Below are 12,039 nucleotides of genomic sequence, written 5' to 3' on the forward strand. Positions count from 1 at the left end.
CTGAATATTTAAATCCTTTTATTCCGCAGTATTCCAATGTGGAAGATTCCATGGAACCAGAGATACTTCCATTGAGAAGGACATGCTGCCTGGATGACTACACTGTGCAAATTAAATCACGGAGCCAGTTGGCTTGTGGGTGGCTCTGGTCACTGGGTGGTTGGGTGGGTGGTGTGTCGGAGGTGGAGCACATGCAAATGATTGTGTATCATCCAGCTAGTGAGAGAGAAAACTCATGCAGGAGTGTGCCTGCTTGTCAGTGGGTTATGCACCTTTCCAGACGTCAAATCTACATGGAGCAGCTGGAGAGGACAAGAGCAGGTTTGCAAAATATAGACAGAAGAGCTCTCCAGCCTAGTTTGATGTCTGTTTCCACTTCTTTTTTCTTGAGCCGCTCCCTTCTATGCCCTTGCGCACTATCCTGACTTCTCCCATCTGCTTACTTTGTGCCTTCCAACGCACAATGCGAACTACAGGTAGTGCTGCAGGGCCCACACCCTTTTACTTGCCATACAGAGCAGCTCTGGAGCTGTTACAGTGCCCAGCTTCTGCAAGAAATCAGCTTGAATGCTTCAGGGGCTGGGGCATAGCCAACATGAGCCCCGCACCGAAGGAGGGTGGAGGTGTTTAATGCGAACTATAGGTCATCCAAGCGCCGCAAAAGGCCGCCATGCCCTGCATACCCCTTTTCTCTTTTAATATGCAGACGAGGGTTGAAGCCAACTTTGACCCACTGCTTGGATGACATCACCATATGCAAATCCATCTGCTGCAGGCCTTCCCCCAGGAATGCTTGCACTAGTTGTTGCATTTGGTTTGTTGTTTGGGGGTGCTTCAGTATTAGGCAGCCTTCTGCCCTCCCATGTTCATCTGAAAATATGTGTTCTCCCTGCAGTTGTTGTCCCCAGATGAGAGTTCCCTTGTGCTGCCTCAGTTGAATCTTCTTTACTTGACAGAGATGTGCCTGAGCATCGGCCCTCCCCAGCCCTATCCCAAATCATACTTATTTTGCATAGGAGATACCATGGTCATGAAGATTGTTCTCCCAGGGTGAGGTTCATTCATTGCATTCTGGGTATGCTGACCCCTGTGATTTCCCCAAATGTGGGAAACTTGACTGCATTATTTGTGGTAGTGGGGGACTGTGTTTGTGCTTTCCTCTGGTCAGCTCTGGTAAAAGTCAGATTTCTTTGTCTCAGATCTTCCTCTAGCCTTGTTCTTCTTTCGAGAGTTCCCTTGTGCTGCCTCAGTTGGATCTCCTTTACTTGACAGGGGGGTGCCCAAGCAGCGACCCTCCCCAGCTCTAGCCCAACTCCTACTTACCTGCCAGGTGAGATACTATGATCATGAAGGTGCTTCTCCCAGGGCAAGGCTCACCCATTGCACTCTGGGTGTGCTGCCCCTGTGATTTCCCCAAATGTGGGAAACTTGACTGCATAATTTGTGTTTCCACTGGTTGGCTTTCATATAATTCAGATCTCTTTGTCTCAGGTCTCTCTCCAGCCTAGTTTGCAGTCTGTTTCCACTTCTTTTTTTTTGAGCCCCTCCCTTCTATACCCTTGTGCACTATCCTGACTTCTCCTCCTGTCTGCTTACTTTGTGCCTTCCAATGCACAATGCAAACTACAGGTAGTGCTGCAGGGCCCACAACTTTTACTTGCATTACAGAGCAGCTCTGGAGCTGTTACAGTGCCAAGCTGCTGCAAGAAATCAGCTTGAATGCTTCAGGGGCTGGGGCATTGCCAACATGAGCCCCACACCGAAGGAGGGTGGGGGTGTTTAATGCGAACTAAGGGTCATCTAAGCGCCGCAAAAGGCCGCCATTCCCTGCATACCCCTTTTCTCTTTTCATATGCAGATGAGGGTTCCAGCCAACTTTGGCCCACTGCTTGGATGACATCACTGTATGCAAATCCGTCTTCTTCAGACCTTCCCCCAGGAATGCTTGTACTAGTTGTTGCATTTGGTTTGTTGTTTGGGGGTGCTTCAGTATTAGGCAGCCTTCTGCCCTCCCATGTTCATCTGAAAATATGTGTTCTCCCTGCAGTTGTTGTCCCCAGATGAGAGTTCCCTTGTGCTGCCTCAGTTGAATCTCCTTTACTTGACAGAGATGTGCCTGAGCAGCGGCCCTCCCCAGCCCTATCCCAAATCATACTTATTTTGCATAGGAGATATCATGGTAATGAAGACTGTTATCCCAGGGTGAGGTTCATTCATTGCATTCTGGGTATGCTGACCCCTGTGATTTCCCCAAATGTGGGAAACTCGACTTCATTATTTGTGGTAGTGGGGGACTGTGTTTGTGCTTTCCTCTGGTCAGCTCTGGTAAAAGTCAGATTTATTTGTCTCAGATCTTCCTCTAGCCTTGTTCTTCTTTCGAGAGTTCCCTTGTGCTGACTCAGTTGGATCTCCTTCACTTGACAGGGAAGTGCCCGAGCAGCGACCCTACCCAGCTCTAGCCCAACTCCTACTTACCTGCCAGGTGAGATACTATGATCATGAAGGTGCTTCTCCAAGGGCAAGGCTCACCCATTGCACTCTGGGTGTGCTGCTCTTGCGATTTCCCCAAATGTGGGAAACTTGACTGCATAATTTGTGTTTCCCCTGGTCGGCTCTCGTATAATTCAGATCTCTTTGTCTCAGGTCTCTCTCCAGCCTAGTTTGCTGTCTGTTTCCACTTCTCTTTTCTTGAGCCGCTCCCTTCTATGCCCTTGCGCACTATTATGACCTCTCCTGTCTGCTTACTTTGTGCCTTCCAACGTCAATGCAAACTACAGGTAGTGCTGCAGGGCCCACACCCTTTTACATGCTTTACAGAGCAGCTCTGGAGCTGTTACAGTGCCCAGCTGCTGCAAGAAATCAGCTTGAATGCTTCAGGGGCTGGGGCATAGCCAACATGAGCACCACACCGAAGGAGGGTGGAGGTGTTTAATGTGAATTAGGGGTCATCCAAGCGCCGCAAAAGGCCGCCATGCCCTGCACATCCCTTTTTTCTTTTCATATGCAGACGAGGGTTGAAGCCAACTTTGACCCACTGCTTGGATGACATCACCATATGCAAATCCATCTGCTGCAGGCCTTCCCCCAGGAATGCTTGCACTAGTTGTTGCATTTGGTTTGTTGTTTGGGGGTGCTTCAGTATTAGGCAGCCTTCTGCCCTCCCATGTTCATCTGAAAATATGTGTTCTCCCTGCAGTTGTTGTCCCCAGATGAGAGTTCCCTTGTGCTGCCTCAGTTGAATCTCCTTTACTTGACAGAGATGTGCCTGAGCAGCGGCCCTCCCCAGCTCTATCCCAAATCATACTTATTTTGCATAGGAGATACCATGGTCATGAAGATTGTTCTCCCAGATTGAGGTTCATTCATTGCATTCTGGGTATGCTGACCCCTGTGATTTCCCCAAATGTGGGAAACTTGACTGCATTATTTGTGGTAGTGGGGGACTGTGTTTGTGCTTTCCTCTGGTCAGCTCTGGTAAAAGTCAGATTTCTTTGTCTCAGATCTTCCTCTAGCCTTGTTCTTCTTTCGAGAGTTCCCTTGTGCTGCCTCAGTTGGATCTCCTTCACTTGACAGGGGGGTGCCCGAGCAGCGACCCTCCCCAGCTCTAGCCCAACTCCTACTTACCTGCCAGGTGAGATACTATGATCATGTAGGTGCTTCTCCCAGGGCAAGGCTCACCCATCGCACTCTGGGTGTGCTGCCCCTGTGATTTCCCAAAATGTGGGAAACTTGACTGCATAATTTGTGTTTCCCCTGGTCGGCTCTCGTATAATTCAGATGTCTTTGTCTCAGGTCTCTCTCCAGCCTAGTTTGCTGTCTGTTTCCACTTCTCTTTTCTTGAGCCGCTCCCTTCTATGCCCTTGCGCACTATCCTGACTTCTCCCGTCTGCTTACTTTGTGCCTTCCAACGCACAATGCGAACTACAGGTAGTGCTGCAGGGCCCACACCCTTTTACTTGCCTTACAGAGCAGCTCTGGAGCTGTTACAGTGCCCAGCTGCTGCAAGAAATCAGCTTGAATGCTTCAGGGGCTGGGGCATAGCCAACATGAGCCCCACACCGAAGGAGGGTGGAGGTGTTTAATGCGAACTAGGGGTCATCCAAGCGCCGCAAAAGGCCGCCATGCCCTGCACGCCCCTCTTCTCTATTCATATGCAGATGAGGGTTGAAGCCAACTTTGACCCACTGCTTGGATGACATCACCATATGCAAATCCATCTGCTGCAGGCCTTCCCCCAGGAATGCTTGCACTAGTTGTTGCATTTGGTTTGTTGTTTGGGGGTGCTTCAGTATTAGGCAGCCTTCTGCCCTCCCATGTTCATCTGAAAATATGTGTTCTCCCTGCAGTTGTTGTCCCCAGATGAGAGTTCCCTTGTGCTGCCTCAGTTGAATCTCCTTTACTTGACAGAGATGTGCCTGAGCAGCGGCCCTCCCCAGCTCTATCCCAAATTATACTTATTTTGCATAGGAGATACCATGGTCATGAAGATTGTTTTCCCAGGGTGAGGTTCATTCATTGCATTCTGGGTATGCTGACCCCTGTGATTTCCCCAAATGTGGGAAACTGGACTGCATTATTTGTGGTAGTGAGGGACTGTGTTTGTGCTTTCCTCTGGTCAGCTCTGGTAAAAGTCAGATTTCTTTGTCTCAGATCTTCCTCTAGCCTTGTTCTTCTTTCGAGAGTTCTCTTGTGCTGCCTCAGTTGGATCTCCTTCACTTGACAGGGGGGTGCCCGAGCAGCGACCCTCCCCAGCTCTAGCCCAACTCCTACTTACCTGCCAGGTGAGATACTATGATCATGAAGGTGCTTCTCCCAGGGCAAGGCTCACCCATTGCACTCTGGGTGTGCTACTCCTGCGGTTTCCCCAAATGTTGGACACTTGACTGCATAATTTGTGTTTCACCTGGTCGGCTCTCGTATAATTCAGATCTCTTTGTCTCAGGTCTCTCTCCAGCCTAATTTGCAGTCTGTTTCCACTTCTCTTTTCTTGAGTTGCTCCCTTCTATGCCCTTGCGCACTATCCTGACTTCTCCTGTCTGCTTACTTTGTGCCTTCCAACGCACAATGCAAACTACAGGTAGTGCTGCAGGGCCCACACCCTTTTACTTGCCTTACAGAGCAGCTTTGGAGCTGTTACAGTGCCCAGCTGCTGCAAGAAATCAGCTTGAATGCTTCAGGGGCTGGGGCATAGCCATCATGAGCCCCACACCGAGGGAGCAACTCGAAAGAAGAACAAGGCTAGAGGAAGATCTGAGACAAAGAAATCTGACTTTTACCAGAGCTGACCAGAGGAAAGCACAAACACAGTCCCTCACTACCACAAATAATGCAGTCCAGTTTCCCACATTTGGGGAAATCACAGGGGTCAGCATACCCAGAATGCAATGAATGAACCTCACCCTGGGAAAACAATCTTCATGACCATGGTATCTTCTATGCAAAATAAGTATGATTTGGGATAGAGCTGGGGAGGGCCGCTGCTCAGGCACATCTCTGTCAAGTAAAGGAGATTCAACTGAGGCAGCACAAGGGAACTCTCATCTGGGGACAACAACTGCAGGGAGAACACATATTTTCAGTTGAACATGGGAGGGCAGAAGGCTGCCTAATACTGAAGCACCCCCAAACAACAAACCAAATGCAACAACTAGTGCAAGCATTCCTGGGGGAAGGCCTGCAGCAGATGGATTTGCATATGGTGATGTCATCCAAGCAGTGGGTCAAAGTTGGCTTCAACCCTCATCTGCATATGAATAGAGAAGAGGGGCGTGCAGGGCATGGCGGCCTTTTGCGGCGCTTGGATGACCCCTAGTTCGCATTAAACACCTCCACCCTCCTTCGGTGTAGGGCTCATGTTGGCTATGCCCCAGCCCCTGAAGCATTCAAGCTGATTTCTTGCAGCAGCTGGGCACTGTAACAGCTCCAGAGCTGCTCTGTAAGGCAAGTAAAAGGGTGTGGGCCCTGCAGCACTACCTGTAGTTCGCATTGTGCGTTGGAAGGCACAAAGTAAGCAGACGGGAGAAGTCAGGATAGTGCGCAAGGGCATAGAAGGGAGCGGCTCAAGAAAAGAGAAGTGGAAACAGACAGCAAACTAGGCTGGAGAGAGACCTGAGACAAAGACATCTGAATTATACGAGAGCCGACCAGGGGAAACACAAATTATGCAGTCAAGTTTCCCACATTTGGAGAAATCACAGGGGCAGCACACCCAGAGTGCGATGGGTGAGCCTTGCCCTGGGAGAAGCACCTACATGATCATAGTATCTCACCTGGCAGGTAAGTAGGAGTTGGGCTAGAGCTGGGGAGGGTCGCTGCTCGGGCACCCCCCTGTCAAGTGAAGGAGATCCAACTGAGGCAGCACAAGGGAACTCTCGAAAGAAGAACAAGGCTAGAGGAAGATCTGAGACAAAGAAATCTGACTTTTACCAGAGCTGACCAGAGGAAAGCACAAACACAGTCCCCCACTACCACAAATAATGCAGTCAAGTTTCCCACATTTGGGGAAATCACAGGGGTCAGCATACCCAGAATGCAATGAATGAACCTCAACCTGGGAGAACAATCTTCATGACCATGGTATCTCCTATGCAAAATAAGTATGATTTGGGATAGAGCTGGGGAGGGCCGCTGCTCAGGCACATCTCTGTCAAGTAAAGGAGATTCAACTGAGGCAGCACAAGGGAACTCTCATCTGGGGACAACAACTGCAGGGAGAACACATATTTTCAGATGAACATGGGAGGGCAGAAGGCTGCCTAATACTGAAGCACCCCCAAACAACAAACCAAATGCAACAACTAGTGCAAGCATTCCTGGGGGAAGGCCTGCAGCAGATGGATTTGCATATGGTGATGTCATCCAAGCAGTGGGTCAAAGTTGGCTTCAACCCTCGTCTGCATATGAAAAGAAAAAAGGGATGTGCAGGGCATGGCGGCCTTTTGCGGCGCTTGGATGACCCCTAATTCACATTAAACACCTCCACCCTCCTTCGGTGTGGGGCTCATGTTGGCTATGCCCCAGCCCCTGAAGCATTCAAGCTGATTTCTTGCAGCAGCTGGGCACTGTAACAGCTCCAGAGCTGCTCTGTAAAGCATGTAAAAGGGTGTGGGCCCTGCAGCACTACCTGTAGTTTGCATTGACGTTGGAAGGCACAAAGTAAGCAGACAGGAGAGGTCATAATAGTGCGCAAGGGCATAGAAGGGAGCGGCTCAAGAAAAGAGAAGTGGAAACAGACAGCAAACTAGGCTGGAGAGAGACCTGAGACAAAGAGATCTGAATTATACGAGAGCCGACCAGGGGAAACACAAATTATGCAGTCAAGTTTCCCACATTTGGGGAAATCGCAAGAGCAGCACACCCAGAGTGCAATGGGTGAGCCTTGCCCTGGGAGAACACCTTCATGATCATAGTATCTCACCTGGCAGGTAAGTAGGAGTTGGGCTAGAGCTGGGTAGGGTCGCTGCTCGGGCACTTCCCTGTCAAGTGAAGGAGATCCAACTGAGTCAGCACAAGGGAACTCTCGAAAGAAGAACAAGGCTAGAGGAAGATCTGAGACAAAGAAATCTGACTTTTACCAGAGCTGACCAGAGGAAAGCACAAACACAGTCCCCCACTACCACAAATAATGCAGTCAAGTTTCCCACATTTGGGGAAATCACAGGGGTCAGCATACCCAGAATGCAATGAATGAACCTCACCCTGGGATAACAGTCTTCATTACCATGATATCTCCTATGCAAAATAAGTATGATTTGGGATAGGGCTGGGGAGGGCCGCTGCTCAGGCACATCTCTGTCAAGTAAAGGAGATTCAACTGAGGCAGCACAAGGGAACTCTCATCTGGGGACAACAACTGCAGGGAGAACACATATTTTCAGATGAACATGGGAGGGCAGAAGGCTGCCTAATACTGAAGCACCCCCAAACAACAAACCAAATGCAACAACTAGTACAAGCATTCCTGGGGGAAGGTCTGCAGAAGATGGATTTGCATACAGTGATGTCATCCAAGCAGTGGGCCAAAGTTGGCTGGAACCCTCATCTGCATATGAAAAGAGAAAAGGGGTATGCAGGGAATGTATAACAAAGAATCTGTCTAGTTTTATCCACGTGTCGCGCAGTCTAAAACAAGGCTGCACAATAGCCCCCGCAACCAGGATAAGTGCCTCTCCAGAGCACCAGAAATGAATGAACAATAAACAAATTAGGCTGCGGGTACCAACAGGCGCCTAGTAACAGTGCATAAATGAATGCATAAAGTGCTTGCATGCAATAAAAAAACAAAACATACAACCCTTAAGGTCACCGTGAAAGTCCAGGTTCTTACTCCTCACTCCTCCTCCTCTCAATGTAGTAGCATGTAAAACAGAGGGGAGAGGGGAACCACATGTGCAATAAAGTTTTTTAATGACACATATCGGGGAACATGGACATAACACAATAAACAGGTAGGGTAAAAATGTGCAGAATGATTCTCCAAAATGTGACAGCCACAAAGAGATATGCAGAGCAATTACCAGAGGGTTTGAGAACCCAAAAAAGTTCTCAAACAAGTTCTTTTAAATCCCAAAACCGCCCGGGCTGGAGCTGGAAAGTCCTCTGGTTCTTAGAAGTGCAGACCACCGTAAATGCCAGTCACAGATGGAATACGCCGACGCGTTTCAACTCCTATTCCTGGAGTCTTTTTCGAGGCTGAATACTCACTGCACCACACATCCAGATTTAAATAGCAAATCACAGCCAGATTCCAAATTGATTCCACCTGGCGTCATGTTCGGAAACCGCCGGGTTACCATAGCAACCTGAACTCCCACTCCGTCACTTCCGCCTCCGGAGTCCTAGATCTTTTTCTCGTAGTCGCTAGGTCTAGCGATACGTCACTTCCGGTTACGTCGTCTTGGAGTCCGTTGTCATGACAACTTGCCGCACAACGCTCATCTCTCTTCAGTATACTTCTATTCCAATGTCCGTAATCAGAGATAAGCTGGCGTAGACTTCTTTACAGTCAATTAAAAGTGTTTAATTAATATATAAAATCCACCTTATATCTACTGGTTCCAATATTAAATAACTGATCAGACAAATAGTGGTTCTAGAATAAAAAGATAAATATGGTAAAGCAAAAAAAAAAATATACTAAAATGCATATATAAAATCAGATTAAAATAGCACCTACATGAACCACTTCAATTCAAAATCATTAGGCAGCACAAGGGAACTCTCATCTGGGGACAACAACTGCAGGGAGAACACATATTTTCAGATGAACATGGGAGGGCAGAAGGCTGCCTAATACTGAAGCACCCCCAAACAACAAACCAAATGCAACAACTAGTGCAAGCATTCCTGCGGGAAGGCCTGCAGCAGATGGATTTGCATATGGTGATGTCATCCAAGCAGTGGGTCAAAGTTGGCTTCAACCCTCGTCTGCATATGAAAAGAGAAAAGGGGCGTGCAGGGCATGGCGGCCTTTTGCGGCGCTTGGATGACCTATAGTTTGCATTAAACACCTCCACCCTCCTTCGGTGTGGGGCTCATGTTGGCTATGCCCCAGCCCCTGAAGCATTCAAGCTGATTTCTTGCAGAAGCTGGGCACTGTAACAGCTCCAGAGCTGCTCTGTATGGCAAGTAAAAGGGTGTGGGCCCTGCAGCACTACCTGTAATTCGCATTGTGCGTTGGAAGGCACAAAGTAAGCAGATGTGAGAAGTCAGGATAGTGCGCAAGGGCATAGAAGGGAGCGGCTCAAGAAAAGAGAAGTGGAAACAGACAGCAAACTAGGCTGGAGAGCTCTTCTGTCTATATTTTGCAAACCTGCTCTTGTCCTCTCCAGCTGCTCCATGTAGATTTGACGTCTGGAAAGGTGCATAACCCACTGACAAGCAGGCACACTCCTGCATGAGTTTTCTCTCTCACTAGCTGGATGATACACAATCATTTGCATGTGCTCCACCTCCGACACACCACCCACCCAACCACCCAGTGACCAGAGCCACCCACAAGCCAACTGGCTCCGTGATTTAATTTGCACAGTGTAGTCATCCAGGCAGCATGTCCTTCTCAATGGAAGGATCTCTGGTTCCATGGAATCTTCCACATTGGAATGCTGCGGAATAAAAAGGATTTAAATATTCAGCTTGCTAGCATTCAATGTACCTGCGGCTTGGCTTTAGCACATGGGTCTTCATCCTGTGGCCCTCCAGCTGCTGTGAAACTACACATCCCAGCATGCCCTGCCACAGTTTTGCTATTAAGGTATGCTAAAACTGAGGCAGGGCATGCTGGGATGTGTAGTTCCACAGCAGCTGGAGGGTCGCAGGTTGAAGACCCATGTTCTAGCATGCCTGTTCTATGATGCATGTACCGTGATGTCACAATCAGCTTGGAATGGGGTGTCTAGCAGGCATTTGCTGACAGCCACTTGAGGGAGACACACATCAGGAGATGCAGCATATCGGAGGTCTTCGATGCCTTTCCAGCAAATGCACACCACCTGCTGCTGGTCTGGACACAAAACAATGCCCACAATCGAAGTCCCAAAATGCCCAACTACAGGATTCATGTAAGTAGTGAATTTAGGAATGAATTTAGAAGTAGGAAATTAAGTTAGTTCACAAGTACATTCAAATTCAGATCTAAAGTCTAGGTAGGCCTCACGTCCTGGCAGCCCCCAGCACTTAAAAATGCCTTGATTAGAGGTAGAGAATTCAATGTAGATAAAAAGTAGACACAAAATAAGACTCCACAGAGCAGTTATCAGGTGTCTTTATCAATTGTTGCATTTAAAAAATCAAGCAATTAGGGAACACAATGTTGCAACAATGTAACCCTATTTGCAAAATAGTACTGAATAAGTTTGTCGATGTAAGACATTTGCAAAGGCGCATCCAAAACACGCTGGAAAATGCAACTGAATCTGTTTTTGGAGGCTAGAATAGGAAATGTGCATCGGTCCTACAAGTACTGAAAGCTCTTCTACCATCTCCCTTTTCTGAAAAGCCATTTAATATATGGTTCCCAGATAGGGGACATATCAGATATTGCCTTTCAAAAGCAGCAAATATCATACCACTTCTATTGCCATCAAAGATAAACATTGATTGTTTTCAGATATTGGATTGAAAAAGCAGTCTTTATTGACATAAAGAAGCAAAAAAACATACATAAACATTACACACATAAGTACTGTGTTGCAGCACAGATAAAACACAATACAAATGCTGTCGGTATAGTACAGTTCAAGAACTACAGCACAGGCCAGCCTACACTATAAATCATGAACTGCACTATACATTTAAACTATACAATAATACAACAGTTAATAAGGCTATGTGTGTGGAGTGTAAGAGGGTGAGGGAATCACAAGACCGAAGCTTTATTGTAACACAGACACATATAAGGGGAGGGGCAATAAATAGAAAGGTATCCTTTACTATAGAATGTAGTCTAATCCGACCTCTGTGCTCTTCCACAACTGAAAAACGGATAGCCTTCCATCCTGGAATATCTTTGGTTTTTCGCCAATGAAGAAAACAATCCCTCCCTCCAGCAGACCCTTCAACCACGATACAAGATCACAGCCAAAAGGCCGAGAAGCAACTACACTTGAGCTTAACAAAAATGGCTAAAACTTAGTGGAGGAAAGTGCAGTGCACCAAAACATAAGCTGACACAATCATGGAGAATGTGCCAGCATATATGCTCTTCTATCTATATTTTGCAAACCTGCTCTTGTCCCCTCCTGCTGCTCTATGTAGATTTGACGTCTGGCAAGGTGCATAACCCACTGACAAGCAGGCACACTCCTGCATGAGTTTTCTCTCTCACTAGCTGGATGATACACAATCATTTGCATGTGCTCCACCTCCGACACACCACCCACCCAACCACCCAGTCACCAGAGCCACCCACAAACCAACTGGCTCCGTGATTTAATTTGCACAGTGTAGTCATCCAGGCAGCATGTCCTTCTCAATGGAAGGATCTCTGGTTCCATGGAATCTTCCACATTGGAATGCTGCGGAACAAAAAGGATTTAAATA

General features: G+C 47.8%; 13 non-coding genes across 13 annotated transcripts; 8 read left to right on the plus strand and 5 right to left on the minus strand.

Moving 5' to 3' along the window:
• The first annotated feature begins 999 nt into the window (after positions 1 to 999).
• On the plus strand, positions 1,000 to 1,163 carry LOC135048366 (U1 spliceosomal RNA). Its single transcript, XR_010240277.1, has one exon. It is a non-coding gene; the product is annotated as a U1 spliceosomal RNA (small nuclear RNA).
• Positions 1,164 to 1,315: 152 nt separating this feature from the next.
• LOC135048360 (U1 spliceosomal RNA) lies at positions 1,316 to 1,478 on the plus strand. The gene has a single exon (XR_010240271.1). It is a non-coding gene; the product is annotated as a U1 spliceosomal RNA (small nuclear RNA).
• Positions 1,479 to 2,151: 673 nt separating this feature from the next.
• LOC135048359 (U1 spliceosomal RNA) lies at positions 2,152 to 2,315 on the plus strand. The gene has a single exon (XR_010240270.1). It is a non-coding gene; the product is annotated as a U1 spliceosomal RNA (small nuclear RNA).
• A 152-nt stretch (positions 2,316 to 2,467) lies between these two features.
• On the plus strand, positions 2,468 to 2,630 carry LOC135048362 (U1 spliceosomal RNA). The gene has a single exon (XR_010240273.1). It is a non-coding gene; the product is annotated as a U1 spliceosomal RNA (small nuclear RNA).
• Positions 2,631 to 3,300: 670 nt separating this feature from the next.
• LOC135048356 (U1 spliceosomal RNA) lies at positions 3,301 to 3,464 on the plus strand. Its single transcript, XR_010240267.1, has one exon. It is a non-coding gene; the product is annotated as a U1 spliceosomal RNA (small nuclear RNA).
• A 152-nt stretch (positions 3,465 to 3,616) lies between these two features.
• LOC135048364 (U1 spliceosomal RNA) lies at positions 3,617 to 3,779 on the plus strand. Its single transcript, XR_010240275.1, has one exon. It is a non-coding gene; the product is annotated as a U1 spliceosomal RNA (small nuclear RNA).
• A 671-nt stretch (positions 3,780 to 4,450) lies between these two features.
• Positions 4,451 to 4,614, plus strand: LOC135048368 (U1 spliceosomal RNA). The gene has a single exon (XR_010240279.1). It is a non-coding gene; the product is annotated as a U1 spliceosomal RNA (small nuclear RNA).
• A 152-nt stretch (positions 4,615 to 4,766) lies between these two features.
• On the plus strand, positions 4,767 to 4,929 carry LOC135048363 (U1 spliceosomal RNA). Its single transcript, XR_010240274.1, has one exon. It is a non-coding gene; the product is annotated as a U1 spliceosomal RNA (small nuclear RNA).
• A 357-nt stretch (positions 4,930 to 5,286) lies between these two features.
• On the minus strand, positions 5,287 to 5,450 carry LOC135048357 (U1 spliceosomal RNA). The gene has a single exon (XR_010240268.1). It is a non-coding gene; the product is annotated as a U1 spliceosomal RNA (small nuclear RNA).
• A 671-nt stretch (positions 5,451 to 6,121) lies between these two features.
• Positions 6,122 to 6,284, minus strand: LOC135048365 (U1 spliceosomal RNA). The gene has a single exon (XR_010240276.1). It is a non-coding gene; the product is annotated as a U1 spliceosomal RNA (small nuclear RNA).
• A 152-nt stretch (positions 6,285 to 6,436) lies between these two features.
• Positions 6,437 to 6,600, minus strand: LOC135048367 (U1 spliceosomal RNA). Its single transcript, XR_010240278.1, has one exon. It is a non-coding gene; the product is annotated as a U1 spliceosomal RNA (small nuclear RNA).
• Positions 6,601 to 7,270: 670 nt separating this feature from the next.
• On the minus strand, positions 7,271 to 7,432 carry LOC135048361 (U1 spliceosomal RNA). The gene has a single exon (XR_010240272.1). It is a non-coding gene; the product is annotated as a U1 spliceosomal RNA (small nuclear RNA).
• Positions 7,433 to 7,584: 152 nt separating this feature from the next.
• Positions 7,585 to 7,748, minus strand: LOC135048358 (U1 spliceosomal RNA). Its single transcript, XR_010240269.1, has one exon. It is a non-coding gene; the product is annotated as a U1 spliceosomal RNA (small nuclear RNA).
• Between the last annotated feature and the right edge of the window lie 4,291 nt (positions 7,749 to 12,039).

The sequence above is a fragment of the Pseudophryne corroboree genome, unplaced genomic scaffold (genome assembly GCF_028390025.1).
Source record: "Pseudophryne corroboree isolate aPseCor3 unplaced genomic scaffold, aPseCor3.hap2 scaffold_949, whole genome shotgun sequence".
Classification (NCBI taxonomy): domain Eukaryota; kingdom Metazoa; phylum Chordata; class Amphibia; order Anura; family Myobatrachidae; genus Pseudophryne; species Pseudophryne corroboree.